The sequence below is a fragment of the Podarcis vaucheri genome (genome assembly GCF_965113315.1).
Source record: "Podarcis vaucheri genome assembly, chromosome: 15".
Lineage (NCBI taxonomy): Eukaryota > Metazoa > Chordata > Lepidosauria > Squamata > Lacertidae > Podarcis > Podarcis vaucheri.
In genome coordinates, this window is record NC_138753.1 from 23,843,209 (window position 1) to 23,856,805 (window position 13,597).

Genomic DNA, 13,597 nt, shown 5'->3' on the forward strand with positions numbered 1-13,597 from the left:
TGAAGCGTATGTAACCCAAGGTACCACTGTATAAGAAAGGAGATTCTGACTAAACATCAGGAAGAACTGGTGTAAGAACAGTTCAGTAGTGGAACGGTCTCCCTCTGGAGGTAGTAGACTCTCCTTCCTTGGAGGTTTTTAAGCAGAGGTTGGATGTCATCTGTCAGGGGTACTTTAGCTGAGATTCCTGCATTGCATCTAGTCCTGCATTGGACTAGATGATCAATGGAAACTTTTCCAACTCTACAATTACATGATTCTATGATAACGCCTATGGGGTTTTGGCCTGGACATGCTGGAGATTCTTATCTAGAGGGCCATAGTTTTGCCACCTCTGTTTCGGAGCCTACCCCTGGGGACAGGGAACTATTCTGCCCAGGCCCCCATCACAGACCAACTTGGACAGGTGGTGGGTGAGGAGACAAGGGGACACAGAGCTATGAAAAGCCTTTCCCATCTCCCCTGGAAAGCACCAGGCTGGCTCACAGAGCCCACCTAAAAGGCTTCACAAGCCAGCAGACCAACATTTTCAACCATGGCTTTCACACCATGCCTGCAAGCTGGGGCAATAGAATCTCCTCCGAGCCACAAAGACTGTTTATGAGTGATACAGAAGAGGAAGAACTTGAGGCATAAATCCCATTTGCTCATCCAGCAGCATCTCTCTCTTGTTCCTCCCTCCACACAAGAAGCCTGTGAATCACGTCAATCAGATTCCAGCCTGCGGCTTGTTATTTTAGGAGGGGCTTTCAATCTTCTTTAAAACTTGCCTCTGATCTCTCCAAACAGGGAGTGGGGAGGGAAGGACTGGGAAGAGAGTTGTGGACCAGGGGACAACATGGCATTTCAGAGGCAGGTTGGTGGGAAGAAAGAAACAGGATTTTAATAATGACGTATGGAGTTGTTGAGATCTAATTCGTAGGGAAGGGCTCCAGTTCACTGGTAGAGCATGTGCCTTGCATGCAGAAGATCCCAGGCTTAAGCACATGTGCTGGAACCCAGCACCTCTGGTAAGGACTGGGAGAGACCCCTGCCTGAAAACTTGAGAGCTGCTGCCAGTCAGTGTAGACAATACTGCACTACATGGACCATTGTCCCGGTTCTGTATAAGACAGCTTCCTATGTGGGCCACGTTTTATTGCGGCAAGGCTTATCTGTGCCAGTTAGCAGCTGCATGAGAGAGGCACAAGTCCAACAGGCGATGCTTTGCTTTTCCATCCAAAAAGGTCTGCACCAGTTGAATTGTCACTTGTGAAATGGTTGCCGAAAGCCCAGTTTGGTGAGTTTTCTCCAGGTTTCTTTAAGAACAGACCAAACTTTGGTCTGCTGGATCAGACCAAGAAAGGCCATCCTTTCTGCGAACTGCCCTGAGATTTTTCAATAGCCACCAACGGGCTGAGAAAAAGCAAGGGACCTCCTTTCTTCTATCCTTCAAGAGTTCAAGGAACTTATGGCAAGTGAGCAGGCACACAAACCTTAGGAATTCCTCTTGGCAGCTAGGAGTTTGGGGCTGAGGGGGGGGGAGAGATGGGTTGGAAACAGAGCCGTAGCTAGGTGATCTTGCGCCCCTGGCAGAACCCTGGCAGAACCATCCAGATTGCGCCCCCTAGCCATGGGTAAATTAGTTCTTCTTTCTGCCTCTCCTCCCCCACCCCCACCCATTCAATTCACCCTCTATTTAAAACCATTTCTTATGAGGCAATAATACTCGGCCCAGTATACCTGAAGGAGCATCTCCACCCCCATCGTTCTGCCCGGACACTGAGATCCAGAGCCAAGGGCCTCTGGACAATCTTACGTTTAGAAGACATCTGAAGGCAGCCCTCTTTAGGGAAGTTTTTAATGACTGGTGTTTTAATGTACAGTGATACCTCGGGTTAAGTACTTAATTTGTTCCAGAGGTCCGTTCTTAACCTGAAACTGTTCTTAACCTGAAGCACCACTTTAGCTAATGGGGCCTCCTGCTGCTGCTGCGCCGCCGGAGCACGATTTCTGTTCTCATCCTGAAGCAAAGTTCTTAACCTGAAGCACTATTTCTGGGTTAGTGGAGTCTGTAACCTGAAGCGTATGCAACCTGAAGCGTATGTAACCTGAGGTACCACTGTATTTTTATTCTTTGTTGGAAGCCGCCCAGAGTGGCTGGGGAAACCCAGCCAGATGGGCAGGATATACGTAAATAAATTATTATTATTATTATTATTATTATTATTATTATTAGACAATTTAAAGCTAATTTTGCACCCCTGGCGGGGGCACACCTCACCACCCCCTAGCTATGGCCCTGGTTGGAAATCCAAATTTAGCAGGATAAAATCGCTTCAACCAGAGAGACTGAATTGAGAGGTAGGCAAATTGTGGTCCCACATATATCTTTGAACAGCAGCTCCCATCATCCCTGACCACTCTGGAGTCCAAAGTCAGACTCTCCGCTGCTCTGTTAACAGCAGAGGTAGCACCAACAACTATATTTCACCTTCGCAAAATTACAGCCCTCTACCTTGCCTCCCCCCGCCACCCCCAGCCTAAATAAGCCACGTCTATTAATTTCAACTGGTTTACTCTTGCATACGGCAAGCACTGGATACAACCCAAGTGACCCAGGGAGGGAAGTGACGAGGTTCCGTTTTGTTTTTAAACACAGATTTCAAAAACGCTCCAAGTTAATTCACGCAGAAGAGGAACTTGCGGACACCTCCCTGCCCTTTTCTGTCATTCCATTCCCTTGCCAAAAAATATTTTATCAGTTGCACAAGAGCCGTGGAATCATGGAAGCAGAAGGAAAGAGCTAATTAAATATATGCAAATATGCTTAATTCATTTCATTTTTTTAAAAAAAGCAAAACTATCCACTTTTAGCCAAGTTTTTTACATTGCAAGAAATCGTGGGAGTCTTGTCTCCCGAGTACTTTCCTGGCCAACTGAAAGCCCTTACTTTTCCACCAAGACACGGTGTTTTTCAGTTGAACTCCAACTCCCATCAGCCCCAGCCAGCTGGGCCAATGCTGAGGGATGAAGGGAGCTGTGGTCCAACAGCATATAATGGAGGGCCCCATATTGTCTACCCTGCCATCCTGGACTGATTTGCCAAGGATCTATTTGGGTCCAAAGGCTGTGCCCGCCCAGTGGAATGCTCTCCCATCAGATGTCAATGAAATAAACAACTGACTTTTAGAAGACATCTGAAGGCAGCCCTGCATTGGAAATATTTTAATGTTTGACATCTTAAAGGTAAAGGTAAAGGGACCCCTGACCATTAGGTCCAGTCATGGCTGACTCTGGGGTTGCAGCGCTCATCTCGCTTTATTGGCCAAGGGAGCCGGCGTACAGCTTCCGGGTCATGTGGCCAGCATGACTAAGCCGCTTCTGGCGAACCAGAGCAGCGCACGGAAACACCGTTTACTTTCCCACTGGAGCAGTACCTATTTATCTACTTGCACTTGGATGTGCTTTCAAACAGCTAGGTTGGCAGGAGCAGGGACCAAGCAACAGGAGCTCACCCCATCGTGGGGATTCGAACCGCCGAGCTTCTGATTGGCAAATCCTAGACTCTGTGGTTTAACCCACAGCGCCACCTGCATCCCTGTTTGACATCTTACTGTGTTTTAATTTGTTGGAAGCTGCCCAGAGTGGCTGGGGTAACCCAGTCATATGGGTGACATTATTATTATTATTATTATTATTATTATTATTATTATTATTATTATTATTATTATCATCCAGCCAGGGTCTGGGTGACATTGGGATTCTTCTCAGCCTTAAAGACGGCACAGTTGTTAACATTCAATCTAAATTCATTTGTTTTGAGAGCAAGGCTGAAACGCAAAGGGATGAGTAATAGGGAAAACAGGACCAGAACAGACATATTTATTCTAGATTATGTCATCTGGGGCGGACTGGAATTTTGATCTGGACGGGGGAAACTTTGGTGCCATTATACTCATATCACTAAGCAAATATAGACCTTTTCCAAGGATGAGTCATCCCCAAAAGGCTAATGCATTACTAGGCAGCATCAACAGAACTAGAATTTTTGAATCACAGAATTATAGACTTGGAAGGGACCCTGAGGGACGATGAGAACATGAGAAGCAAGGGTACCAGTTTATTCTGCTTTAGTCAGACCTCACCTGGAGTTCTGTGGAGGGGCCGTACCTCAAGATACCTGCTTTGTAGGCAGAAAATCCCTGGTTCAATCCCTGGCATCTCCAGGTAGGGCTAGGGCAGACCCTGCCTAAAACCCTGAAGAGCTGCTGCCAGCCAGTTCAGGAAATATGGAGCTGGATGGATCAACAGTTTGAGTCAGTATAAGGTAGTTCCGCATTCTGGGTAAAGAGGTAAAGAGACACCTGACCGTTAGGTCCAGTCGTGGACGACTCTGGGATTGCGGCACTCATCTCGTTTTATTGGCCAAGGGAGCCGGCGTGCAGCTTCTGGGTCATGTGGCCAACATGACCAAGCCGCTTCTGGTGAACCAGAGCAGTGCACGGAAGTGCCGTTTACCTTCCCGCCGGAGCGGTACCTATTTATCTACTTGCACTTTGACATGCTTTCAAACTGCTAGGTTGGCAGGAGCTGGGACTGAGAAACGGGAGCTCACCCCGTCACAGGGATTCGAAACGCCAACCTTCTGATTGGCAAGCCCTAGGCTCTGTGCTTTAACCCACAGCGCCACCTGTGTCCCTGTTCTGGGTAAAAAGGTAAAGGTAAAGGTACCCCTGCCCGTACGGGCCAGTCGTGTCCGACTCTAGGGTTGCGCGCTCATCTCGCTCAGGAGTCCGGGAGCCAGCGCTGTCCAGAGACACTTCCGGGTCACATGGCCAGCGTGACTATGTGGCATCTGGCGAGCCAGCACCAGGGCTGCACACGGAAACGCCGTTTACCTTCCCGCTATAAAGCGGTACCTATTTGTCTACTTGCACTTAGGGGTGCTTTCGAACTGCTAGGTGGGCAGGAGCTGGGACCGAATGACGGGAGCTCACCCCGCCGCAGGGATTCGAACCGCCGACCTTGCGATCAGCAAGTCCTAGGCACTGACGTTTTACCCACAGCGCTACCCGCAACAAAGCAACAAAGAGCAAAGAGCAACAAAGAAGAGTTTGGAGTCGATATCCCACTTTATCACTGCCCTAAGGAGTCTCAAAGCAGCTAACAATCTCCTTTCCCTTCCTCCCCCACAACAAACACTCTGTGAGGTGAGTGGAGCTGAGAGACGTCAGAGATGTGTGACTAGCCCAAGGTCACCCAGCAGCTGCATGTGGAGGAGTGGGGAATCGAACCCGGTTCACCAGATTACAAGTCCACTGCTCTTAACCACTACACTACACTGGATCTCAAAGGTTGTGAGATGCCTAGAGATCTATAAGGAAAGGCTGAAAGAGTTGAGTATGTTTAGTCTGGACACTAGATGGTTAAGAGGCAATACGAGAGCCACCTTCACATTTCTGAAGGACTGTCACGCAGATGATGGAGCAAAAGTCTCCTCTATTGCACCAGACCTGAAATGACGGGTTCAAATTACAGGAAAGGAGATTCTGACTGAGGGTCAGGAAGCCAGCGTGGTGTAGTGGTTAGAGTATTGGACTAAGACACTCTAACAGGGACTGCCCATTCTGCCTGGACACTGAGATCCAGCGCCAAGGGCCTTCTGGTGGTTCCCTCACCACAATAAGCCAAGCTACAGGGAACCAGGCAGAGGGCCTTCTCGGTAGTGGCGCCTGCACTGTCTAACACCCACCCATCAGATGTCAAGCAACCATCCTACTTTTAAAAGACATCTGAAGGTAGCCCTGTTTAGGGAAGTTTTTCATATTTAATGCTGTATTGTTTTAAATATTCAATTAGGAGCCGCCCAGAGTGGCTGGGGAAACTCAGCCAGATGGACAGGGTATTATTATTATTATTATTATTATTATTATTATTATTATTATTATTATTATTATTATTATTATTTTATTATCATCATCATCATCAAGACCTGGGAGACCAGGGTTCAAATCCCACCTCAGCCATGAAATGCACTGGGTGACCTTGGGCCAGTCCCCTGCCTGTCACAGCTGAACCTACCTCCCAGGGTTGTTGTGGGGGTTAAATGGGGAAGGGTAAGCCTTGCACATCACCTTTAGCCCCTTGGAGGAAAAGGTGGGATATCTAAGCAGTGAATAAACAGAGAATAAATGGAAGAGATTCCTAATGGCGCAAGTGGAACAGAGGCCACACCAGACTCCCTAACCAGTTACCTATTGGGGATGGCAAAGGGCTGGACCAGATGACCTTTTGTGTTCCCTTTCACCTCTGTGATCCCACGATAGCTATCTGTTTACCACAACCTTCCGAGGCTGGCCGGTGCACTGCTGTTACTAGCGGTGTGAAAAGTGGGTGGCAAGAGCGAGAGATTTCGGCACCCAATTGGTCCTCCTAGCAATAAAACAGGCTAGCACATTTGCAGTGTCTCGTATGGTTTCAAAATGGATGGGGACCCATGTGTTGACATTTCTTCATTGTAGGGGATTGGTCTAGAGGATCTTCCAGGTCCCTTCCAACTCTATAATTCTGTAAGTCTATGAATTAGGTCTGAACAGAGGGCACCCAGCTCAGCTACCTGAAACCCTGGAGAGCTGCTGCCAGTCAGTGTAGACAATATTGAGTTAGATGGGAGAATGGCCTGCCTCAGTATAAAGCAGTTTCCCATATCTTCTTCTCCTTCTTTTGGCTTTTATGTTAATCATATGATCAATGCATACTGTGTTGCAGTCAAACACAAGGTAATAATAATAATAACAATAATAATAATAATAAAACTTAAATACAGCACATAATGTATGTGAGTAATAATTGTAACATAATTTGTTCCTCCACTCTTAAATACCTTGACTTTAACTCCCCTTCCACTCTTTCCCTGGTTTCCCATCTGATTTCTTTTCAAACTGTGTTTTCTTACTCGACTAAATTGTTTTCATTACCATACATTATCCCACTTTGTCACTCTACTGCTGAGTATTTTTTCAGTCTGTTACACTTATTTTCTTGCTGGAATATTTTTTTCCATATATGTAATCTATGCATAATGTCCAGTCTTCTTTGAAATTTTTATCATCTTTATTTCTTAATCTATTTGTCATGCTGTCAAGTTCTATATATTCTAATATTTTAAAGTGTCGTTCTTCTCTTGATGGTACTGCAACTGTTCCCCACTTTTGTGCTACTAGAGTTCGGGCTGCTGCAGTCACATACATCCATAATGTAGTGTGATTTTGGGGGATTTCTGTTGTTATTATTCCCAGAAGGAAAGCTTCTGGGTTTTTAGGAAACGTCCTTTTAAACATTTTCTTAAGTCCATTATAAACCATCTCCCAGAATGCTTTTATTATTCTGCAAGGCCACCATGAATCTGCCAATTGCTTCTTTATATTACCAACATAGGGCACTTTTAGATCTAAACATTTTAGCTGGTTTATTTGGAGTCAAGTGGTAAACGGCGTTTCCATGCACTGCTCTGGTTCGCCAGAAGTGGCTTAGTCATGCTGGCCACATGACCCGGAAGCTGTACGCCGGCTCCCTCGGCCAATAAAGCGAGATGAGCACCACAACCCCAGAATCATCCACGACTGGACCTAATGGTCAGGGGTTCCTTTACCTTTACCACCTGTGGAACATTTTTTTAAAGTTCTCTTTTAACGTGTAACTAGCAATGAATTTTAAATTTGTTTTCCACAAATGCTCCCACCGGTTTAAATCAATATTATGGCTCACATCTTGTGCCCATTTGATCATAGATGATTTTACAAATTCTTCTTTCACTTCCCAATCCTATACATTTTAGATAAAATTTTAGCTCTGGATCATAGTATTTCTTTTCCAAACTGTGATGGTTTTTCTGCAAATCCCAATTTCTTATCTACCTTAAATTTTGATTTGATGATATTTTAACCAATCCAATACATATTCTTTAATCTCTTCAATTTTTCTCATTTTTGGCTCTCCTTCTGAAAAGTCTAACAATTTATTATAGGCACCCCCAGTTATCACTCATATTATTACTTTTTCCTTGCTTCAGCTTCTATTGGGGATAACCACCTAGGTGTTTTGTTTTCTAATAAATATTTGTATTTTCCCCATATCTTAATTAAGTTTTTTCTAATGACGTGGTTGGCGAAGCTTCTACGTATTCCCGCTTTGCCATACCAAATAGAAGTGTTCCAGGTGTGTTTGACATCATGACCCTGCAAATCTGGCAGCTGTGTATTTTCTAGCAATATCCAGTCTTTTATCCAACACAGGCAGGCAGCTTCAAAATATAATTCCAAATCTGGGAGTGCAAAACATCCTCTGTCTTTCGTATCAATGAGAACCTTCTGTTTTATCCTAGATTTCTTCCCTCTCCAGATAAACTTAGATAGATCTTTTCACCAATCTTTTAGACATCACATGTCATTAAGTATTAGGATTGTTTAGACAGTTTCCCATATCTTAAGGGAAGGGTTGTAGCTTATAAGAAAAGCATTAGCTTTGCATGCAAAAGGTCTCCAATTCAATCCCCGGCATCTTGAGGGAGGGCTGAGAGAGACTGCTGCCAGACAGTGTTGACCCTACAGAGTTAGATGGCCTTGTCTTAGACAGCCTCCTGTGGTTCTCCACCCCACCCATTTCTCCTCTACACAATCTATTTTTACTACCATGCACATGGCAAAACAGAACACCTCTTCTGAGCATCTTTTGATCCCAGGCGCCACTCGCCAGGACTTCACCCCAGAAAGTTGCATTCAAATGCTGGTCTCTGACCATCATTTCACGGCTGAGAGAGACAGCGGGCAAACGCCTGCCATCTCCTGCCAACAGCTGGGAGGCAGCTCCAGGTCTCCGTCTGGCAACTGAACTACCTTCTCCGCAGGAACTGGAGAAAAGAGTGGGAATCAAACAAAGGCTCAGCTGTGTAACGTGTGCATATGAGATTAACTTTCCCAAGGGTCGCAACCTTGAAGGACAAATCCTGCTGCCCGGTTTGGGAAAACAATAAAGCCAATGGATGAGGAGGAAGTGCAAAGTATTTGCAGCAAAGAACCAACGGGTTTCTGTTCGCACAGAGGCTCTGGATTCAAATCTCAGCTCTTCACTTGGCCTTAGGGACGCCAAACAGGACCATTGTGGCATGAAAGCGCTTTGAACATCTGAAACTCTCTATACAAATTGTCCATGGGGGATTAACCTTTACTGTTCACAATGGCTAATGGAGCCTCTGCATTCAGGAGCTGTCTACCTGTGAGCTAGTTCCAGATGTTGTGCATACAAAGCAGGGGATGGAATGGCCCTTCCTGGCCTGAATGTGGAGCTATTCCCAGGGGCATGTAGTTGGCCATGGGCAGGGACAGGTTGATGGGCAAGGCATACCAGAGGTGGGTAGTTGATCCAGGCAGAGGACCAGCCTGTTGCCCCCCCCCTTGCCACTCAGGCAAAGATTGACCATGCAGTGCCCAGTCAATGTGGTAAGGGATGCTCAAAAATTCCAGGTAGGAGACTGAAGCCCCTGAGCAAAGAAACTAGTGCTGAAATCAGACAGGGGCAGGTTTAGGGGACTAGGACCAATTCAGTTGCACTGGGCGTGGAGTCTCAGGGGCGCTGCCTGGGATGCCACAACTATGATTCAGAATGGAGCATGAGAGGTGGATTGGGGCCACAGAAATTTGAGACCCCTAAGGTCCAACGCTGGATCAACCCCCAAAGAGGGATAGAAGTCTTCTCAGAACCCACTGGGCACTTCAAGCCCCTTCTGAAACAAAAACAGTTAAAAGGTTTTTTCTCTCTCTTGCATCCCTCCCACAGGTGCTCGTCACTAGGCAACACTGGGCCAGTTATTCTTCCCCAGCCTAGCCTACCTCACAGGGTTGTTGTGAGGCTAAAATGGGAAGGGAGAAGAGAACCATACCTTGAACTCTTTGGAGAAAAAACAATATATAGATAAAGGTATAGGGACCCCTGACCATTAGGTCCAGTCGTGACCGACTCTGGGGTTGCGGCACTCATCTTGCTTTATTGGCCAAGGGAGCCGGCGTACAGCTTCCAGGTCATGTGGCCACCATGACTAAGCCACTTCTGGCGAACCAGAGCACCGCATGGAAACGCCGTTTACCTTCCCGCCAGATTGGTACCTATTTATCTACTTGCACTTTGATGTGCTTTTGAACTGCTAGGTTGGCAGGAACAGGGACCGAGCAACTGGAGCTCACCCCATTGCGGGGATTCAAACCGCTGACCTTCTGATCGGCAAGTCCTAGGCTCAGTGGTTTAACCCACAGAGCCACCCGCATCCCTAATATATAGATAGGTAACATTATTTGGGATTATCCCAGTGAAACTGGACCCCACTTTCAGGCATTAGTTCTACCGTCATCAGCTCAGCCCTGGAAAGCCACCAGGGATGTTTCTGTTCTGATTGTACCAACAGGCTCTGATAACATATCACATATACACAGAACAGGGCATTCATTGATTTAAAAAAACTATTTACACCCAGTTGACTCCCAGCTTAATTCTATTTCCTAGTCTATGCAAACTCATGTTCCCAAGTGATTTGCAAGTGTCTAGCATCACTAGTCATCTCTATGCACAAGTCAGGCAGGGCTTCGGGTGGGGGAGAGATGCTCCAAAATTATTAGTTTGGGGAGCACTTACTCCTTTGAGCAGCAGCTAGTAACAAAAGGAGAGCCTTGTGATTCAGATTTTGTTCTCCTTCCTCCCCAACAATGTTCGGCATCTGATGTGCTTGACTGTGTTAGGCTGCAAGCCAATAAGAAGCTAGCCTGCTGCCCTTACTAAGCCTCCCAGCAATGCAATAACTTGGGTTTCATACTCATGCCTAATTCTTTCTGAATGAAAAGGACACATTGCACCATCTGAGAGTACTAAAACAACTGCCCATGCACTTTTCTGAGTTTTGATTGCACCTTGCCACCACAACCGTCCCATCCAGACTGAATGTTGCCTTTCTGCCCATCCTAGTTACATATTGCAAGACAACTTTGTGAAAAGAAATGCATACTTTGAAGCAATAGCCTCACTATTTGAGCTACCCAGGGAGCCACTATTCTCTTTGACCCTAGCAAACAAGGACCCGGTTTCTTTCCAGTCAAGACAGAAGACCCAAGCGTAGCATCTTGAGGAACTAACAGATGCAGTGACAATGGCGGCATTTGCAAACGGTAAACAGAAAAATGCAACATGATTCAAATGATGAATGGGTTATGCATCTGCGCAGACAACACTATGGTTCGGTGAGAAAAGATGCCCCCGTCTCCCATTCAGCCAGCCTCTCCTCCGAAGCCTGAATGAGGACAAGGTGACATTCCCCCCCCCCCCAAGGCCTGCTCTTGAAAGCATCACAAGAGCAGGAAACAGCTCCCAGGGACCTGGTAGATCTCATCAACTCCCCCACCTCCGCCCCCAAGAACAAAATGCTTAGAAATCATTTAAGGCATGTTTTGAGAAATTGAACATAACTTATCTAAGCAATCCATCCATCCCTCCTCCCTTAAGCTGCCCATCCATCTCCCAGGCTGTCATCTCCTTCTCCACCCACCTGCCACCACTGTGCTCCATCCTGTTCCTTCAAGGTATCCATCACTCGTCCGTCCGTCCCCCAACACCTCCCCACTGCCCCCCTTCCACCCTCTTGCACCAGCCATCGCTCCCAAAAAACACCTACCCCTCCCAAGCATTGATACACACTGCAAAGCATCCATCGTCTCAACACCTCCTTCCTTCCTTCCTTCCTTCCTTCCTTCCTCTCTCCCCACATTTTACTTTCCATGCCACGGCAACTACTTTCCCCTTTCAGCACTTTCTCCCCCTCTAGGAAGAAGTAACAACAAGCCACGGTGCCTATTGCATTTCCCCTTACAAACAGGTGTATTATCTCACTTTCTTTCTCTCTCACGCACACAAAGAACGATCTTAGTCATTTTATACACTCCAGAGACCCACCCTTGGCGTTCCTCAGCTGCCTCTTCGCCTCCCCAGCCTTTCAAAACAGACGATCACAGCAACCTCCACGCATACGGTCTCTGGAGTTCTCTCCCCCCCCCTCCCCGCCGCCGCCTCCGCCAGCCACCACGCTACACAACCATTTTGTGGATACACACACAAGTGTGATGTTGAGTTCCTCGCTCCCTGCCGATGAGGAGATTTAATCACCAGCAGCACGGAAGCTCTTCAGGGGACGTGAGCCCCCAGAAGCATGGAGGCAGAGTTTGATGGGAATCAGAAAAGGGGTGTCACAATGCGGGGGGAGAGAGAGGAATGGGGGAAAATCATCTTCGCTCCCCAAAAAGGAGACTGGGACCCAATATAGCGAAGTGGGCATTCTGGCCAAGGAGGAAGGGCAAGGACCAATGAATAGGGGAAGAGGGGAGGAATTGGAGTCGCCCACTGAAACCGACCAGAGGCATAGAAGGAGAGCGCGGCCCCTTATTCCTGGGGGGCACGGGAGCCCAAGACGGTGAAGGGCACCCCGAGATGGGTCGGGAGGAACTAAGTTTAGGAAACTGAGGACCAACTGCCATCCTTATCTGGGCGCATGGGGCGGGGAGGAGGGGAGCGGCGGTAGAGTCCTGGTTTGCAGAGGGCGCCCCGAAAAAGATGGGGCTACCCCCCCAAAGCCCGGGTCCCTAGGAGTCCTGGAAGATGAGAGCTCGTCGGCGCCTTCCAGGCTTCCCCTAAGAAAGGACGGCACGGTTTAGACCTCTCAGAGGGAAAAGGGGTCCTGTGGCATCCTTCCTTAAAGGGAGAGGGGGGGAGCATCCCGGATCGGGGAGGGGGGAGTCTCTCTCTTGAATAGATAGGACCCAGGAGTCCGAGGGTAAGAGGGCTCGGGGAGCGAAAGGAGCCAAGCCACCCCCCCCAACCACCCTCTTGTTACCCCTGGAGGTGCAAGATGGAAGCGCAGCAGGCTCTGCCCGGTTGGCTCCGCTTGCGGCGGGTCCAGAGAGAAGCGGTTGCCGCGGCTCTCTCTCTGGCCAGGGGGGAAGCCGAGCTCGGCGGGCGCCGGGCTGCAGCTGAACCGGAGGCGGGGCGCTTCTAGCAGCAGCAGCAGCAGCAGTGCAGGCTTCTCCTACCTGAGTGGCTCTCCCGGGCTGGGATCTGCAGGCTGGCCGGCTCAGGTTTTGCTTCCCCCGACGCACGCACTCGCTGCAGCCGGGGAGATGAGGCGGCTTGTTGCAGCTGCTGGGGCTCGCAGAAGCGACGCGCTGCGATCCGGCGGCGGCGGCGGCGAAACCGCGTCCAAGGAGCACCGGGAGAGAACGAGCCCAAGGGCGCCCCCGGGTGGCGAGCGGAGGAAGCGCAAGGTGCCAGAAAAATCCCGGGTGCGGGGTGTTCGAACGTGGCGGGGAGAGAGAGGGGTTAGGGTGCAAGTGTTTATGTGTGTGTGGTTAGAAATATGGTGCCAGATTTCTAAAATAAAATTAGGCACCCAAAGCAAAACAGCACGTTCGAATTATTACATCATGTGTTCGGTTGCCAGACGAAACGCGTAATGATGTCAAACTGAGATCCGTAAAAGGGGGGGGGGCGAATAATAACAGGATGGAAGCAGGGCAAACCAGTGCAG

General features: G+C 48.2%; 1 protein-coding gene across 4 annotated transcripts in view; it reads right to left on the reverse strand.

Moving 5' to 3' along the window:
* The window catches only part of GRIK4 (glutamate ionotropic receptor kainate type subunit 4), a 468,306-nt gene extending 455,055 nt beyond the window's left edge, over positions 1 to 13,251 (reverse strand). For 3 of the 4 annotated variants that reach the window (XM_082200947.1, XM_082200945.1, XM_082200948.1), the window contains exon 1: positions 13,104 to 13,251. The gene's annotated coding sequence lies outside the window, so the exon portion shown is untranslated. Of the gene's footprint in view, positions 1 to 11,973; positions 12,056 to 13,103 lie in introns of those variants that run through there. The other variant, XM_082200946.1, reaches the window with a different exon arrangement.
* Between the last annotated feature and the right edge of the window lie 346 nt (positions 13,252 to 13,597).